At 44.4% G+C, this 20,437-nt stretch overlaps 1 non-coding gene across 1 annotated transcript; it reads right to left on the reverse strand.

The window, feature by feature from the left end:
- Positions 1-11,813: 11,813 nt before the first annotated feature.
- Positions 11,814-11,902, reverse strand: trnap-agg (transfer RNA proline (anticodon AGG)). Its single transcript is given in 2 exon segments — positions 11,814-11,849; positions 11,867-11,902. It is a non-coding gene; the product is annotated as a tRNA-Pro (tRNA).
- Between the last annotated feature and the right edge of the window lie 8,535 nt (positions 11,903-20,437).

Here is a 20,437-nt window from a genome sequence, read left to right on the forward strand (position 1 = left end):
TACGTCAATAGAAGATAAAGGACGTAATGACGTTGTTGAAGAAGTCAGAAGAAGAAGAAGGAGAGAGAGAGAAGGGAGAGAGACACCAGCCTGTTTGTTTTCTCTATCGATGGATGAGAAATAATAACTGTGTTTGCCACTGAAATCCATGTATGGAAGTTGGAAGTAATCCGGTGGAGTTCACTTTGTTGCTGACCTGTAGAAGGAAACAGGTATTTGTGTGTGGACGACCACGGTTCGGATGCTTTTCGGGGTGAGGAAGTCACTACCGAGTAAACACTGAAGTGTCGTTTGGGTTCCATCGTGGAACATTTGGATTTCGTATGTACTCTCTCTATGTTTTTCTACATCTACATCTTATCTTCAGACAACGGTGGTTGTTGAAGAAGCCCTTGCTCAAATTTCACCTTATGGCTTGCGGAACTGAACTTTAAGAACCATTCAGGAACTGGGAGTTTTGGACTTTGTCACACACACACACGAAGAGTTTAGTTTTGGGGTTAACGTTCGAGATTAACATTCTTGAATTCTAACATACTAACATTTTTTTTTACTTTTATTTTACGTATTATCATAAGTAGTGATTAATAAAATAGTTTTTAACACTGAATCATGCTCAGTGTGTTTCTTTTGTTGCTGGTTTGTGACACTGCACTGAGTAAAGCATTGACCTGTAGAATCGTTTGAAAGACAAGTTTTTTTCACGACTCCTCGTACAAGTGGCAATAATAAACCATTCCTGATCCCAAAAATATGAATAAGATTTATCAAATGAATAGGAAGCATCGTTTGCCCTTGGTAGGGTATCTAAAACAAGAGGGCAGAGGTAAGGTTTGAAAGGGAGAATGTTCAGAGGAGATCATTGGGGGAATTCCTTCACACAAACTGTGGTTAGAATGAGGAACGTGCTGCTGAGGAGGTGGAGACAGGTTCCATCACAGCAGTTCACATGTATCCAGAACAGCCCGTGATCACCAAGACACAGAAAGATATGGACCAAATATGTGTAAATGCGACTCGGATGGGTGAGTACAATGGTCGAGATGGACATGGTAAATTGTTTCTGTGCTGTGCACCTCAACGGCTGTGTCAATGAACTTCACTGAGAAGTATTACATGTCCGAATACAAATGGTTGAGTCAACAGCAACGTTACAAAGACAAAGAAAAGAGAGTTTAGCATATTCTTCAGTGTGTCCGTGGTCAGGATAAGAGATCAGGAAAAGAACATTGGGAATCTGTTCGGATTTGTTCCTGTACTTGTACTGGATCAGCTGGTGTTGTGTTTTGTCGGGATTCGGTTAGTTCTGATGGGGGTGTTGAGGGGGTTGATGTGGTGCTCAAGCTGCGACTAGACGCAGGCCGGTTTTGTGGAAAATGACGGTCACTCTAATCATTGTTCATGTGCCGTGAAAGGCTTTTATTTGCTGGGTGCCATCTTGGATTACTTGGTGGAGAGGAACTGTTAAAAAAAAACGCGTGCATTGTGGGAATGTTAATACTGAAGAGAACCTGTTAACTGTTAACTGTGCCGATCAACAAAGAAAAAAAGAGTAAGGTGCCAAGCACTGAGACTTGCCGCACATCACTCTTCAGAGTATTCCAATCACAATTGCCCTGCGCTTATCAGACCCTCAAAATATTAAACCTCTCTCTTCCCAGGATTAAGTCCCATCAGCCATAGCCCTGCCAATCTTAGTAACAGATCAACATCCTCCTCTAGTGTTCGACTATTCTCCTCTCTAAATTAACATCTCATATGGCCAGACATTACACATTAACAGGCATTTAGGCCCACCTTCTCTACTCACCCATCTACATTTAGCACACTTACCAGCACTTGATTCGTAACATTCTGTGCTTTGGCGATTCAATTGAATGCATCTTAAATGTTCCGAACATATTTGCTTCACCACCAACTCAGGCACCCGTTACAGATTCCAAACATTCTCCGAGTGAGGACATTCCTCCTTGACGCACTCTGACACCAATTCTATTTTATCCTTCGCCATCACCTTTTGTAACCTCCGCAATGGGAAATATTTTACAAATGTGAACACTATTCCCTTCATAATTTCGAAAACACTATCATATCGCGTCTAAGCCTCCTTCGTTGTAAGGGAAGCCGACTTATATGTTACTGTCATCAGACATCCTACTAAACATACTTTCTAAGATCGTACGGCATCAAGTACAGGGTTGTTTTATGTCACTGGAAGCCCGTGGCTGTCTGTTCTCCTCGTTGTCGAGTCTCATGTCACTATCGCCCTGTCTGATTGCATCCTTTCCGTCTGAGCATCAGAACTGGTCACAGTACCAGAGAGCTGACTACTGCTGCTAGCCCCTGAAAGAATATCCCTGTCAACAGAGTCCGTAGAGGTATACTTGTTAGTGAAAGAGCTGACCACAGGGGAAACCTGCAATAACTTCCTACTCCTCTCAATGCATGAGATATTGAATCATTTTGTAGCAAAAAGGATATCAAAATCATTGTATCCTCTATTTCAAAAGTCCCCCCCCCCCCCGGGTCGTTCGATTTCCACGATTTCAGTTTAATTGATTTTCAAGTACATGTCTCCATCAAATTTCTGATTTGTTTCACTCTTAGTTCTCCTGTTTATTTAGGAAGCAGTTTCTGTACTTCTCCATGAACACGGAACCAAATGTTGTGCTCAATTACTTTGCCATTGTCTTTTTTTCTCTATTTGAAGTTCATTCGCCGTTATATACACCATAATATGCTACATTGACTTTACAGGAATTCCAATAACAACAACGATAAAGTACAATATTTTTCCGACGTTCTTGTATATTTGCTACATTTTCCATATGAATCGTTTATCCCTTTATGGTGCAGTCAATCTCTCCAAATTCAACCTTGAGGTTTTACTCTCCTAGTGCTTTTATACACATTACAATCTCCACAGGGACATCGAGATTTCAAAGCAGTTAAAAGTATCACTTTCGGAAATATGAAGGAATAGATGACGACGGCCGATTAAATCCCCGCTGTGATAAATTGCGTTTAACCGACAGCTTTAATTACGGAAGTCCACTGCCTGGAAAAAGCTCTGCCACTCCTGGGCGAAAATTGGGAGCGGAATACTTCCAACAATTGGGATATTGTTTCAAAGACCATCAGACTCATATCTCCAGCTAACATTGTATGGAAGATGTCCTGCAATTAGCTTCATTCAACAATGCATTTCCAAATGCCACGAACCTTTTCAGGACACTTGAATACCATTTCTGCCAGTGAATATCATGTTTTTGTGCCCATGGATTAAACATCTAATTTGATATATCTCATCAACTCTACGCTCCGAATTAAACTGATAAATTTACTAAAACCAAGGTAGCATTGTGGGAGTGTTGCGACCCATAATAGCATAGCACATCTCTGGCGCATTCCAGTATTTTAAAATCACAGCGTTTTAAAAGGCATTTTTAAAGGCACTCTATCCAAGTTGAGCAGAAATTGGCGCAGAACTTGGATAGCGGGATTAGGCAGAATCTGGTTCGGCAGATCTGACTCTCCAGGAAACAGGATGGGTGATTTTTAAGCAGTGGAAAGACAAGCTTCTAGAGACAGTGCAAGATGGATCCTTCATTCGTTGGTTAATATGTTTTGGTCCTCGTCCGGAATCTTCCGATGGCAAAGTGCAGGGAAGACTTTAGTCTCTGAGCAAAAGGTGTTGCACTATCTCCGAGGTGTGTGTTGCAGCTGTCCAGGCGAAGCTTCACTTAATGGGTAACCTGTCCTGGGCTGGTCAGTGAAGGTCTTGTCGTTCCGTGCATGGAAAGCTTCAATATATGAGCAACAGGAGTTGAAACTGACCTCACATCCGTCTTCATGCCCCCTTACTCTGAGACTGTGTCATCTGTACCATGGCTCTCCCAAGAGGAAAAACGCCAGCCCAGTATCTACACTGTCAAGCTCCATTTGAAAGTTGGATATTTTGATGAGATCACCTCTATATGCTTAATTTGAAGGAACAGACAGAACCTGTTCAATTATTTCCTCGTAAATTAGTACATAGTATAGGAGATTCTCTTTGACATTATTGCACTCATTGATACAATATCCTCCATAGATTCATAGTCATAGAGTTGGTCAGGACAGAATCGACGCAAACAATCCACCAAGTCCGTAGCGGCAGTTACACCTCTGTGTCCCAATCCCATTTACCTGTATCAATCGGACTCTTTCTGTGCCTTGTCCATTCACACCCCATTTGGGTGACTCTTAACTGTTGTGAATTTATCTTCCGCGGCCACTTCCTCTGGGAGCACTTTCCGGATAACAACCAGTCTCAAAGTTGTAACACGACGTCCCAACGACAAATGCTGTGCTCCGTTCCATGAAGACAAGCGTGCATTTCGCGTTTTCGCTACTCGATCGACCTTTGTTGACATTTTCAAGAAGCGAGGGATTATACCCCGAGGCAATTTAGTTCAACAACATTCCTTAAAACCCAACCAATTATTATCGATGTTCTAACCTTATTTGACATCCCAAAATGCATCACAGTCATATGCCTGGAATAAAATCCATCCGCGGTTCCACCTGACCAATTCGCCTGCTTTCTAAATCCTGAGGTAGCCAAGGACACCTTCTTTTGCTATGTAGGCGCAATTAATTTTCATGTCATCCGGAAATTTACTCATCACACCACTTACAGTACACCCATATCGTCAATAAATGTCACGAACTTTACAGATTCTGGCACAGATCCTTGTTGTTAACCATTCGTCAAAACCTTCCAGTCAGAAAACCATCCGCCCACTCTCAATCTCCTATCATCAAGACAAGGTTGGATCAAATTTGAAAGGCTGCATTGGATCCCAGGTACTCCAATGTCCTGATCAGCTGTGAAACCTACCGTTGTCAAAAGCCTTAAAGTCCACACAGAAAAACATCGACCACCCCGCCCTCATAAATCCTCTGAAATAATCTCTTCAAACAAAAACACGATCAAATTAGTGGTCAGCATTTCCGCACACAATCCCATGCAGTTTATCTTCAATCAAACACCACCTTTCCAAGTGTAAACAAGACTTGCTCCGTGGAGGTTTATTTTCGAGTAATTTGAACCATATCTCTCCGCCCACCCTCTGCCATTCCACCATTATCACCGCACTCTCCTCTACAAATAAGCCGTTTCTCTCAGTACAGTCGATATTGTTTGACCATGCATTGCCGAACTAGAGCGGCCGTGTTCTCAGATTCAGGCCAACTGGAGCTGTGACCACGGAGACATCCAGCTTCTGAACGACACTGCAGCTTATCCAGCTTATTTTGTCTCCTCCCCAGTTCTGATGAAGGGTCTTACACCTGCATTTTTAACTCTATTTGCAGAAAACACTTGGCAAGAAGAACTCAACGGTTCGAGCAAACTCCATGGCGTAAAAGTAATTTTCGACTTTTTGCGTCGGAACCTTGCATCAGGACCGAGTCGTCCGTGCGTTATTTTGTTCATTCATCAATTAGGCCAATATTGTAGGAAAGTGTCACAATGTCAAACGAAAAGCGAGATCGCGGAGAACCCAAATGCGGAACACTGGGACGAGACTGGAGTCGGGATGCTTCCTCGGAACCGAACACAGACGGCGACCAGGAGGAATCTTGCCTCGGGGCTCTTGAGGCAGAGTCCCGACACGGAAACAGGATATCCTAGGGAAAACAGTGAAACCGGGACTGGCCTAGAGTTGACAGCTCTAAGGAGTCGGGAGATGAAGTTGACCCAAAGAATGACCAATACTCTGACAAGCAGTGCTCGTGGAACCAGGGTTCGAATACCAGTGTCCGGATGGAAGTCAGGTGTGTGCTATTATGCAATTAGCAGATCCGTCGGGAAGTTTCAGCTCCAAATGCGGCGACTGCCCATGTGTCCAGGAGAAAGCTGGTGGTGACACCCTGGGAGAAGAGCCGGCCGGATAGTCAGCAAAAGCAGAGCGGTGAATGCCAAATGGAGAGACGACGATCTGCCGTGACTCGGATTCGAACCAAGGTTGTTGTGGCCACAACGCAGAGTACTGACCGCTATTCAATCACGGCTTCACACTTGATCTGTGCGCTTCGTGAACTGTTAAACCCTCTGATACTGGTGTGACTCACGCACTGCCGCACCTCGGACCAACATCGCGCTGCCCGTCGGCGCTTCCACCGTGACAAACACAGAAAATACTGGAAATTCCCGGCTGATGAGCCGGATCTGCGGCAGGAGAAACAAAGTCCATGCTATGGACCCGAGATCCGTCGACAGAACAGAAAATGCGGGCAAGGACGTTTGTGTAGTGAGTGTGTGGGAGTGGGGTTTCACTGACAAGGTAAAACCGGGAAGACCACGCAGAAAAAAACCTTCTGGAGGAACTCAGCTGGTCAAGCAGCATTTGTGGAGCTCAAATGATAGAGGACGTTTCGGGTAGAGACCCTACATATGCAGTTGACATCAGGGATCGGCTGTAATGAAGGTTATGTCGTCAATGAGTGGCTGTGAGCAGTTGAAGGGTGAGAACATTGACAAAAGGCCCAATAAAATATAAAGTAGAATAGGAAATGCAGAGCAGCAAGGAATCCAGTAGGTGAGGCTGGGCATGTGCTCCAGTCCCAGAGGGAAAATAGACAAGGTAATGTCACAGATGGATGACCGATACAGACGAGGAAATCAAACTGACAATTCCTGTTCGAGTGAATCGTAAGGCTGGCAGAATTAGGAACCACCAGTTGATGAGGCATATTGAGAATGCTCAGTAAAAATGAATGAGGTATATATCAGCTGTTGGGAGCTGGAATGCAGCGAATCCCTTGAGGGGTAGAAGAAATGTAGGGGTACACTTGAGAGAAAAGTCAGGTGAACAAAGAGGCGACATGAGATAGCGTTGCACAATAAGGTCAAGATGAAACCCAAGATTTTGCATGTATATTAAGACCAACAGGTAACACGGTACAGACGAAGTCCATTTAATGATCATTGAGGTCATCTGGGAGATGACCTCAATGAGCCACAAGGGAGATGGGCGAGGTCTTATGTGAATATCTCTCGTCTGTATTTATCGTGGAGAAGATCATGGAAGCTCGATAATTCAGAAAAGAGAATACTGATGTGCCATCATATCTACATGATCGCAAAGGAGGTGCTGAGAGTCTTCAAGCGTATAATGAAGAGTAAATCCGCGGGTCCTGACCTTGTGTAACCTAATACATTGTGGAAATACAGAGAATATATTTCTGGGGCCCTGGCAGAGAGATTCCTATCATTGTTACACCTATGTAAGCTGCCGGAAGACGGGAGGGTGACTGATGTATTTTTACAGAATAAGGGCTGCAAAGACAAGCCATGGACTGTAGGCCGGTGACGATGGGAATGTTACTTGAAGGTAGTCAGAGTGACAGGATGCACTTGCATTTTGAAAGGGAAAGACAGAATAGCGATAGTCAGCACTGCTTTCTGCGCAGGAAACAGTGACTCAGGGCCTTCATTCAGTTTTTGAAGAGGTGACCAGGGGTATTGACGAGGGCAGGGAGGTCGACGTTGTCTTCATTTCCTTTAGCAAGACCTTGCACAAAATCCCTTGTGGTAGGCTGGTCAGTAAGGTTGGGTCACATGTGACCCAGGGTGAGATAGCCTATTGGATGGTCATTTGGTGTGCTGGGGGGAGACAGCTTGTGGCAGTGCAGTGTTTTTTTTTCATGGAGGCCTGTGACCATTGGAGTTCTGCATGGATCTGTGCGGTGACCCTCACATATACATATGGGCTGACAAGTCGGTGGCACAGTCATTACATTTGCGAGTGACACCAATATTATAGTATAATGAAGAAGTTTATCTGAGATCACAACAGGGCCTTGATAACCTGGAAATGTGGGCCAATGAATGTCAGATGCAATTTGACTTAGACAGCTGAAGAGTGTCGCATTTTCAGATGTTAAACCAGGGTAGGAATTGCACCCATGGTCAAAATGGGAAGTGAAGGAGATTGTTAAGTCAAACACAAGATCATAGATGGCGGACAAGCTGGTAATAGATCTGAACATTGGGACTTTAAATTTATGAAACAGCAGTGAGTTTAAAGAAATCAGGAGAACGAACAGCTAGCATATGCACTTCGGTGGATTAGCTATTATCAAAATGGCGAGAAATTCAAATGAGGATACAGAGGGAACGGGATGTCCTTCTGTCTGAAACCACAGAAGGATCGCAGGCGGGTGAATCAAGTATTTCGGAAAGCAACTGGCTTATTGTCATTTCTTGCAAGGAGACTGAAGAAAACATCTGTCCAAATTGTACGGGTTTGTAAGGCCGTCCCTGGAGGAATGTGTACAGTTTTCCTCCTTTTATTCGGTGAAGGATTGTGTAGAATTCCAGGCGGCTCAGACATCATGGATCAACCTTATTACCGGGTTGAGTGTGTTATAACGAACAGCTGATGAAGTTAAAACTGTGTTCTTTACATGATAGAATTAGGGGTATTCTTTTCTGAACCGCGTGAGGTTCTAATGGGCCATCACTGAGGAGAGGTTGAGGTGTTTCTATAATTCGAAGAGGAACGGTCGCGGAAAATATGTCACAATAAACGCAAGGGATTCTCCACGATTTGGGGTTGTGAAGGATCAGTCAATGGGCGAGTTAAAGAGGACGTAGATTCAATTATGAATGATCAAGTATATCAAAGCTTTGTGGAATTGCCAAGACCAGATATTGAGGCCAGGGGCAAGGCAGCTATGATCATTTCGAGTGGCCGAACTTCAGGTACCTCCCGCTGACGTGGTCACCCAGACTGGAAGGAGCGTCTCGGAATTCTCATATCCAGCTTGATTCTAAACGCAGGGGACTGAGCTCCCCTGAGTTGTATAATTTGGAACGGGACTTAATATGTCGTCAAATCTTTGTCCCCACGCTTTATTTCAACAGAATGTTAACAAAACAGTCACAAACAACCTGTCCAAAGCGGACTAACGTCACTTTGTCCAATCAATGGCCAGAGTTGAGAAAAAGGCACGGAGTCTACTCACCAACGCCCCCTCACTCATAAAAGCCCGCACTCTGTCCGTTGCACTGCGATCCATTGTGAGAAAACCACGCGACGATTTTATACCCATTCCTTTATCTGCTCAAATCGCTCTGGTCCTAGTCACTGGAAATAATTGATCTCGATTGAAAAAGTCAGAACTAGAAATGTAAAAATCAGCAGAGGTCAGGAGTGCGATTGGGACCCACGCCCCCAGATGGAGACCAGAAAACCCGCTTTAGTACGGAAGGAATTTTATTCCTTGAGTCTTGAGACTTGTAACGAGGGTCTTCCGGGTGCGGCCTCCGGTGCATTGTTGAGACCCGACACAGATTGGGTGACCGCTTCTTCAAGCATCTTCGCTCCGTCCACCTCAACAGCCAGGAACTCCCGGTGGCTTAATACTTCAATTCCACATTCCTCTCCCATATTGACATGTCCATCCATGGCCTCCTCTACTACCAACTTGAGGCCAAACGCTGGTTGCATGAACAACACGTCATATTTCGCCTTGAGGGTCTCCAACCTGACGGCCTCAACATCGACTTCTCCAACTTCCGGTAACTCCACCCTTTCTTTTTCTCCAACGCCCCACGGGTCTGTGCATCCAACACATCATTCTCCACAGCTTCAGCCACCTCCAACAGGATCCCACCACTGGGCACCTCTTCCCTTCCGCCCTTTGCGCTTTACGCACGGATCGCTCTCTCCGCGATCCCCTTGTCCACTCGACCCTCCCTGAAAATGAGCCTTCTATTTCCACTTTCCTCGCCCTCATGATCTGCCCATCTATTCCCCTGCCCTCATGACTTGCCTGTCCTTTGCCCACCTCCTTCCCTTTATTCCATGGTCCACTGCCCTCTCCTACAGGATTCCTTATTGATCAGCTCCTTACCTCTTATACCTAGAGCCTCTCAACTTGTTGGTTCTTCCCTCCCTCTACTCCACCCTGTTATATTTCCCCTCTTTCCTGAACTCGCCTGCCCCCGCCCTCGCACTTCTTGTTCTGGGTGATGTCCTCTTCTTTATCAGTCCTGATGAAGGGTCTCGAGCAGAAGCGTCGACTGTTTATTTCTCCATGGAGGCTGCCTGACCTGCTGAGTTCCTCCAGAAACTGCAGAATCTCTTGTGTCTCCAGGTTGCCCAATTTCTTTTGTGGCAAACGTCTGCCCCAATCTGCGAGGGATGGGAAATCCTGACTAGAGGTTAAAACTACCAGCGGCAGTTGGACGACTGGTCCCTGTTGTCTAAAGGGTGATGGCTGCGGGCAGGGTTCGAACCTGTATGAAGGAGCTCCAATGGATTTAACTATTCAGCTGTCGCAGGGCTGGCTGCGTTTAACAGTACACCGTTAAACTCTGTCGGAGTTGTCGTTGTTGCCGCTGAGATGAGTATTGAAAATGTTTTGTTTTGGGCAAGAAAGATCCGTGAGGGGGTGAATCCTTATTCCGATACCATCAGAAAGCGTGCCGTTTGGATCTGTGTTTTTCTGCACCGTTAGTTCGGAAGGTGAGTGTGTAGTGATGTCCTTGGCTTCTGTGCAGAGAGTGAACGAGTTTACCACAACAAGGATGAAAGTGGAGATCCTGTGTCGTGAAACAGGTACCTCCATGCACAGTGAACCAGGCGTGTGTGTTCCTTCAACTTCTGAGTGTAGTTTGATGAGCAGAGGAAGTTAATGCATCCTCGGTGTTCCTTCCGTCCCTGTCGATGTTCAACAGTCCAGTTAAGTCCATTCGATGTTCCCCAATATCCTCCCATGTGAGTGACTGTACAAAATATTAATTCTCGTTCATTACTGAAAGGTCTTAATGTCTGCAGTCTCGTGTAACGACAAGTGGTGTCACCCCACACAAACTGCTTGGACCATTCGTCAGACGGACAGAGGGGCATCGACGACTGCATGGATTTGAGGATATTCGCCAGAGGGTTCATTTACTTGTTCATCATGGAGCTGTCAGGTTATTGCTCATTTGAGTGAAATCGTGATCACTTCACACATTAGATGAATACGCCTCTACATCAGTACTCCTGCACACTTGAATCAGGATTATTGGCAACCGTTCATACTTAATGTAAGCTCCGTGAAATAAGACAAAGCAGATTCTTTGAGAATTAGCCGACTGGTGTATGATACAGCGGAGTTGGTTCCACACACGAGACTGCTGCAAATCAGGCCACTGTTGAATTGATCGAATATATGAAAAATATCCGCAAATAATGAACGCTGCAAATGAAAGCTGGTCTGGAATTGTCACTTCCACCTCAATATTATTGGATTGTTTTCATTCCTTCAGTTATCAATTCTTCCTTGTGGAATTCCCCAACAAGCCTCTCAGTGCCGACTTATAACTAATAATCATATCCGTCAAGTGATTTCAGAAAGTCAGGATTACGACACAAAATCTGGGGCGGCAGAAACTGAGGTCAGATTTAAAATTCCAGCTCTCGCAATCCCAAAGTGACGACACAATAAAGTGACCGGTGTGAGCGAGGGCGTTGAATTCGCGATTGGGACACAATTTCCGTTCGTGTCGGTTAAATTATCTGCAACTTCGAGCCACTCGTGTCCTGGCCAAAAAAACAGTAAGAGGTGTTCGCTTCACCTCACTATTTCGGGCTCTTCCACATCAGTGCCAACAACGCCCATCAACATGGAAATCCATCATTTTCCACAGGCTCACCGCGCAGACAAAGCTTCTGCATCTCATAACACATCTCCTGTCTTGCTCAATAATGAGTCAATTACCTTGCGACAGTGATAAGAACTACGAAGGAAATCGGTGTTTCTGAAATAAAACAGGGCTCGTCCGGGATTTGAACCCGGGACCTCTCGCACATCAACCCAAACACGTCCCTAAGCGAGAATCATACCACTATACCAACGAGCCGCTGCTGACCTTTGGTGAATATCGGTGGCTCAGGAAACATGAATGCATTTAATGGAACAGTTTAGCTCACAGATTTGGAGGACAGGAACACGGATAAAGCGTCCCAGCAATGCATAACCATCGCAGCCGGTGGGGCAATCGGAAACGATGAATGAACGTGATGAATGTCCCAATTACACAGGTGGGAGATAAAAGCAGAACGTATTGAAAATATTCATGGATGTTCTTCCTCCAGATTCATTTGGCATTTGTTAGAAAAGTGCAGGAGGGCACATATTTGGCACGGGCCTGACTGAGGAGCCCCCACACCCTGTGGCGGGAGTTAGCTGTTGGTCATTAATAAGGTAGTGATCTTTGAATGTAGTTCTGAAGTTTTCAAACCAGATATGAGTCACCTCTCGCCGACCAGTATCCTACTATCTGTCCACCAGGTCCAATCAACGGTGGATATCTCCGAGGTCGCTGCAGTGGACTTTGCATACATGTCTTGGAGGCAGCTGCGGATCTTCTCGTTGATTCTTGTTGGGTGATCATTCAGACCTGCTGACAACTGGAAAATTCGTCTGTAATGCTGACACTGTGGATACTAATTTGCATGGGATGAGATATGAGGAAGCTTCGTTCTCCCATCACCTTTGAAACCCGAATGCCTACGAATATATAACCTGTCAAGTACCGTTCGTGGCGTTCCAGTGGTTCCCGTTTGTATTATGTGAGAGCACAGATGAAATAAGTATTCCAAGCTTGGCTCTAACCAGACTGCAATTCATGTTGATCCACATGGGAATGCAAGGTAAGGTTTACTGGACAGTGCTGGTCTGGGAGAACGGATACGCGATGCCTCAGCGAGGAAGTAAGTTCACAGCACAGTCCATAACTTGTGTGTGGACAAGTGCCTCCTGCCATCAGTCCTCACCAGGTTTGATAAATGTTTGTTGTGGATTCCCCCATCGGCGGAAATCTGTGTTCATAATTTGCACCGGCAAATCTTTCACATTTATCAAAACATCACATTTAGGTCGCAACGTATTCAGTCACTTTCACTCACTTGTCCAAGTGTCTTCCGTGTTCCATCAGAACCGTTTCCCATTTCAACTTTCATTTGCTGTTAAGGACCTAGAACTGATAACAGAAAGGAAAAGAGGAAAAGAAACACCGGTCGCCCATCCCTCACGTTATTTCGATATTAATCCGATCCTTGTTAATGTTTCTTGTGCACATGTATAATCGTCAATTTCTGTTCTTGTAATCGCCAACGGTTCACGTGCGTGACGGTGGGAAAAGTATCGAGGGGGTGGCATTAAAATTGGTTGAACCAGTCAGTAGATTGCATGGACCAATCACCCAACCGTGGCAAAGTGGCGACCGAACCCATCTGTGCAAAGTACCACGATGAAGCTTCGTATCACTGAATCTATTGGCCAACTGTTCGTCCATGCACTTTAAACCTCATGTCGCTTGCATCAACAGTTCCTGCGTTTGCTCCCAACGTTTCGATTGCTTTCAAGACCAGTTTCTCTGTAATACTTTGCTGAATTGGAAAACATTCCCAATCTTCAGGATCATTTCTTGTTTAGGAAATTTGTGAGGGTTTCGTTTAGGCATTATTCTGTTCCTAACTACATCTATATTTCATGGTTTTCCACCTTCCACACGTTTCATGTTACACCTTTCTTTCCTGAGGGTAGTCTTTTGGAATTCAGGCTTTCGATCTTCAAGCAATAACCATTCTCCATTCAGAACCGGATCAGTCGGTGTATTTCCGCGATCCACCTCAGACTACCTGCCAACTCAAAGTTCAGAGTTTCCTCTTTGTTGGATTGAAAGTCCTGCAGTCATCCTGAACTACACCAATGTTCGAACTGACTGTGATAGTCTACCACATTTTGATCACTGTTTCCGAAGCACCTCTTCATTGGAGTTAATTATAACTGCCCCGTGCACGGTATTTATATCCTATAACATTTTTCCCAATCGGTTTCTCGCATTCCAATCGAGAAATCCTCCTCAATCACAATGCAGGAAATCATCCTCCGTAATGTTGGTACTGACTTGATTTGCCAACATGGGAGGCAACATGAAGGTGTGAAACAGCATTCACAGAACATCGGTAAGATTAGCAATGGACACCGTGTTACAGTTTGTACTGATCGTTGCAACGACTGGTTGTCCAAACTAGCAAGTGAAAATTCCAACACACGTCGCCGCAGAGAATGGAGCCGAAATCCGCGCCTCAGACTGCTCTGACACACTGCCACGATAGAATATACAGAAAATAGAGGTTGTACACACATGTTTAGTTCTAATTTGTTTTGAGCCTTAGATGCGACTGGCTACTTCTCATACTTTACCAAGGAAAGGGAGAGCCAGCGTTCGGGAAGAGTAAGGCAACAGACGGGTGACTGAGTACAATGACCTAAGCGTGGCCCGGTGCCGAGTAACAAATGTTTATACTGCAGAAATGACGAGACTATATTGTGATTAGCTTAGAGAACAATTGTAGAAAGGTACAAACATGTTGTGATTAGATTAAAGAAAGACATAAGAAGACAATAATGGCAGACTGCAGGGAATTGAGGAACGAGGGTCTGTAAATCAGATGTCGCTGTGTAGCTGAAACTGACATGATTTATAATCCCAACTGAACTAGGAAGGGGCAATAAGAAGAGCTGTAAGACTTTGTTCAGGAGTGTTCAGTGACCAGTTCTGTGACCGTCACAGCCTATGTTTGTAAATAAAGGTTTAACTTCTTGAAGAATCTTCTGCGTCTCCTGATTATTATCGAATCTCGGTAATCCACAAAAAAAAACTGGCGCAATACTAGCTGAGTGAAGGGTGACGACCCATAAAAAAGGTGAGCAATTTCGCTATTAATTCGGAATAAAACTCTGTAGGTGTGGGAGGCCTCCGGGACACAGAAGTGTTGAACGATTGTCTAGGGGTCTCTGCGATCCATCGAATCTGGTAAAAATTGAAATTAAAGGAGATTCATAGGATTGATCAAGAAAACTGCGCGGTGGGGTGAGTAGAGATAAGACAACAGAAATTTATTGAAGTAAAATTCCACGTGGTGTTCGTAAGTCCCTGTGGATACCGCCTCGCGGGAGACGAGGTTCTGAACGGGCAGTGCAGAAAAAGTCCTTGTGGATACCGCCTTTGGAAACGTAAGGGTCTGACCGGACGAGGTTTAAAGGAAAGTTCTGCGGATACCTCCCGAGTAAGGGGTCTGCATGGGCAGAACAAAAGAGGTAAGAATAATTTGATAAATTTAAGAAAATTAAATAATACAAACGCCGGCAGATTTGGTAGTAAAATTATAAGGTTTGGCGTAGAAGTAGTATAATAGAAGTAGTAATACCAATAAGAAATAATCAGATAAGTGAGTTGTGAATTTCGGAGCAACACCCTGTTAAGACAACATGTTGGGGAAAGGAACTGTAGTTGAGATATTAAGCAAAAAGTTTCCAGTATCCAAAAAAAGATATCGAAAGATTGCCGGAAAAATGGGAAAAGAGAACTAAAAATCTACTAACGAAGTGGCCAAAATGAGGGAACTTTTGACGTAAGCTTGTGTGAGAAAATGGAGGGATTGATCAAAAACTACAAACCAAAAGACAAATCAAAAAAGAGACCAAAAAGGAGAACAGGAGACAGAGATACTAAATTTTTTAGGACGGACGGAGAAAGAGTGAGGAAAACATATCAGGCAGTGGTAGAAAAGAGTTAGAGAAACTATTTCTTATGAAAGAAGAGGAGGAAAAGTCGACTTTACATCCAGATTTAAGAGACGCAGAAAAAATCCCTCCCTATACAGATGAAGGAAACCCGAAACAATGCCCATTAGTGAATAGAACGTTGGAAATATAAGAGGAAATGGAGTGGAATGCCGATGCAAAAAGCAGGGAGGATTGGAAAAGACAGAAAGAGGAAAAAAGTGGGTGTTAAAAGAAGAGGAGTTTGCTTTAGAGAGGAGAAAGAAGACCTTTCAGAGAGAAAGGGAAAGGACGGAATGGAAAGGAATTGGGAAAGGAAGTTAAAGAACTGCAAAGAATAAAGCTGCAAAAGGAGTATGAGGAATATCAGTGGCGTCAGGAAAATGCCAGCCTAAAAGGGAGAAGAGAAAAAAAGCATAAGGAAAAGCGAAGGAGAAAATTGATTCCGGTTGGACTAATGTGGGAAAACGTACTGATAGAAACGGACTATGAGAGTAAGGATGGCTCCAAGGGAGCAATGGGGCAAGAGATACGGACCAAGGCATAATCAGAGACAGAGGAGTTGGAGGAGGAATCAGGATCTGAAGAGAAGTCAGAGGAGGAATCAGGAACTGAAGAATAGTCATAGGAGGAAGCAGAAAGTCAGATAATGGGAAAAGGTGGAGAGGGATTATACCCCGTACTGGTAAAGGGAGGAGGACACGTACCGTACATTCCTTGGGGGACCCAGGACATGTAACTGCTGAAAAATGCACGACCCAGCATATATGAAGGAGCGGGAAAATGGATTAGAGCCTTTGAGGACGAGACCACAGGACGAATATTGGCAGTGGGTGACTTGTAGGCACTACTGGTGAAGGCATTGTGGACTTCAAAACTGAGAGAACTGATGTTTTTGGCTGGCTTAACAGATGTGGCGGACAATCCAATGGTTGATGGTGATCATTCTGACCCAGTGAGACTGAGGGTATGCCAGGCCCTCAGACTTTTTAACCCACCTAGAATGAACCCCAAAGCTTTAAAAAGGGATCCACTGGGAGATAATGAAAACCTAGCAGCTTATTTAGGAAACTAGTTGAAAAAGTGGAGACTGGAAACTGACAAGAGGTGGAGGGTAATCAGTTGATGACCACGATATTTAGGGCTGCTATTGTGGATGCAATGGCCCCTAATTCAAGTCCAGACTCGAAGAGGTGGTAGGGATGACGTCAATGTCCTACCAAGAATTCAGGGACCACGTAGTCCATGCAGAGGAAAAGCACCGAAAAGACAAAAAAAGGCTGATTGAGCAGCAGGAGGAGGTGCAAAGAAAGCTGACACAGATGCAGCTCCTGGAGCTTTAAAGGAAAGAAAAAGAAATAGGTAAAAAAAATGTTGCAAAGAACAACTGATCAGATTGTGCCAACCGAAATGAACGAAGCGCCAACCTGCGGAGGAGCCTCTTATACTGCCAGACAAGGGCCAGAAAGTCCCATGCCAACAATAAACGTCTTTGGGCGAGTGTTTCCTCAAACGCCATATCAGCGGCAAAACAAATTTAGGCAACTGCCGAGACAGGACTGGAGCTCCCAAGGAAGGGGACAGAGAGGGCAAAAAGGGCCAGTGTAAAAGCAGGTAGAAATGGGGTAGGACGATTGCGTTGGGGACGTAATCAGCCAGGGCACTTCAGGAAAGATTGCCCGTACAAACCCTGACCGGCCACGTTTCAGCAGGAATTGATGTGTAGAGAGCAACAGTTTAATCAAGGATCGGCCCAGCAGGTCCAACCGCACGTGAGAACCCTTATGGAAGGTGCTAGGGGTGCCCAGCGAAACCGGGTGGGAAGGGACAGTACCCAATGGTAACATGGGAGGCGGAAGTGGAATCTATTGTTCGGATTATTTAGAAGGGCAATTAACACCAATGATGATAGATACTGAATCTGCGTACACTGGTGTACAACCACAATACGCCTTCCACCTTCCCATGTCATAAAAATTTGTTAAACCTGTAGGGATCTCGGGAAAACATAATAAACACGATTTACAGCTCCAGTGAGCTTAAGGATGGGGAACAACAAAATAGTCTTGCCTATTCTAGTGTCCAAAGGAACTCCAATCAATTTGTCAGGCAGAGATGCACTTTTAAAACTGGGATTGAAATTGGAATGCACCCCAGATGGGTTAAGCGTGGGAAAAATAAGCACTCAACTGGTGATGCAGGAAGCTAGAGGAGCGAATGTGTATTGGATTAGAGAAATAGAAGATCAGATCTGGAAAACTTGGAGGAAGTTGACAGACGGCACACTGGCAATATTACCTAAAGCTAAGCCGCCCAAGACTGACTTGCATTGTACAGTGATTTTAGATGACACCCAGTGTAAAGAAATAGAGAGAGAGTGATAATGGCGCAATGAAGTAGATACACAGTAGCATTTAAAAGGTAACGCAATAATAATAGCAAAGCCCGGAGCAGCCTTACAAATAAAACGGAATGCATTTCTGAAAAAAATGTTACAAGGTGCCAGGAGCTGCACCCCATGTAACGTTGTTAGTTAATGAGGGATACCAGTTCAAAGATTTGGGGCCCATGGTGGGGCAAGCGGGAACAATTATTGATTGGCAGACAGTGACACCAATGGTCTAGATGTCTGTGGACAATGACTATATTAAGATAGCAGTAGATATAGAAATGGAGAGAAGTGCAGATGACATCTAAGTAACTCCTCAATGACATATGACATTGTTGGTGGAAGAAGTGAGCCAGCAGAAGGATAAAAGGCTGGAGACACTGCCAGCCATTTTATGGTCACAACATGATACAGATGTAGGAATAATAAGATCAGCAAGCCCAGTAGAAATAAATTTAAAACAGGAACGATTCTACCTGAAAGGCCACTATATCCCTTGAAACCAGAGGCAGCAGAGGGAATTTAGATAACAATACAGGGATTGCTTGAGGTAGGAGTGCTTGAGAAGTCTAATAGCCCTTGCAATCCTCCACTGTTATCTGTCTTGAAAGCAGATAAGTCCAAATGGAGTGTGGTACATGATTTGCGAGCAATGAATCAGGTAGGGGAAGATTGGCCAGCTGTAGTCCCAAACCCGCATTCGCTCTTGACTAATGTTCCACCGGAAGCAGTTTATTTTCCGTAATTGATTTGTGTTCGGCTTTTTACAGCATTCCCCTGGCAAAGCAGTGTTAGTATTTGTTTGCTTTCACTTACAGACGTAACCAGTATACTTATACTAGGATGCCGCAGGGATTTAAGCATTCACCACATATTTTTAACCAGGTATTGTAGGCAGACCTGGAGCGTATACCACTGGAAAGTACACCGATACAGTATGTAGATGATTTGTTGGTTTGATCCGAAAGTGAGGAAAAATGTGAGCGAGATACCTTGGCCTTATTGGAAAGATTGGCATATGGAGGTCATAAAGTATCCAGAAAGAAGCTGCAATTTTGTCAATGGCTAGGAGAATATTTGGGTAGATTAATATCTAAAGGAGCAAAGTCGATAGCGCCGGATCAAATTGCGGCAATAACTAAGGCTCCTACACCTGAGGCAATAGGACAGATGATGACATTTTTTGGAATTGCAGGATACTGTTCAGACTGGATTGGAGAATATGCTGAAATTGTGACGCCATTAAGGAAAATGATGAAGGAAGTTGGACATACAGACCCGAAGTGTGTTCTGCAGTGGAATGAGGAGGCAGAAATAGCCTTTAACGCTCTTAGGTAGGAATTGCAGTCAGCCCCAGCACTAAAGTTGCCTGATTATGAAAAGGACTTTCACCTCTATGTGTCTAACGGACAGGAAGGTTATGCTGCAGCACTGCTGACACAGGAGACGGGCATAAGGAGAATAAAACAGCCAATAGCATATTACAGTGAGTAATTGGATGAGGTGGCCCAGGGATATCCGCCTTTGTTACCAGGGACTGGCAGCATTGTACTATGCTTATGAGAAAGCATCATCTGTGACCATGGGTTTTCCTGTAATTTTGTACACGTATCATAAAGTAGCAGAATTACCGGCAAAAGGGAAAGTTTGTACTGACACCAGCTTGGATAGTTGCGTTTCTGATGTTATTGATATTTCCAGACATAACTATACAAAGGTGCACCACAAGTAACATCGCCGATTATGTTACACTGGGTTATGAAGGAGAGTCCCATGAGTGTGTGAGGGAGACGATGATGTTTGCTAAATTAAGAGTGGACTTACAGTCAGAATGAATAATGAAGATAAAAATATTTTGTTTGTGGATGGCTCTTGCTACAGGGACCATTATGGGAATCACGCAGGATTCTCGGTGGTGCAACAGGATCAGTCTCAATTTAAAACAATTAAACTGGAAGCATGTCCGCAACCCTGTTCAGCCTAATTAGCAGAGATTAAGGCTCTGACAGCAGCAGGTGAGATGATGGAGGGTGAGAAATTTGGTATAAATACAGATTCATCATATGCTCGTGGAGTATGTCATTTGTTTGGAGCAGTATGTAAACAAAGAGGTTTCAAGAAAAGCAATGGAGACCCTATACAGCATTGTCAGCAAATTCTAGATTTAATAACAGCGATGATGAAACCCATAGCATTGGTTATTATAAAGTGCCAGGAGCATAAGAAGGGAAATTACATGGTGACAAAGGGAAATAAGGCTGCGGATGAATGAGCCAGGAAAACCTCTGGATTTTGTTCGGCTGTTATTGCACCTCAGGTGAGTCTGAGTCCAGGACCCGTAATGGAGGACATAATTGAAATGCAAGGTAAGGCAAATCTAGCAGAACAGCCAATGTGGAGACAAATAGGAGACAAGCGGAAACAGGAAGGCTT

The sequence above is a fragment of the Pristis pectinata genome, chromosome 29 (assembly GCF_009764475.1).
Source record: "Pristis pectinata isolate sPriPec2 chromosome 29, sPriPec2.1.pri, whole genome shotgun sequence".
NCBI classification, from domain to species: domain Eukaryota; kingdom Metazoa; phylum Chordata; class Chondrichthyes; order Rhinopristiformes; family Pristidae; genus Pristis; species Pristis pectinata.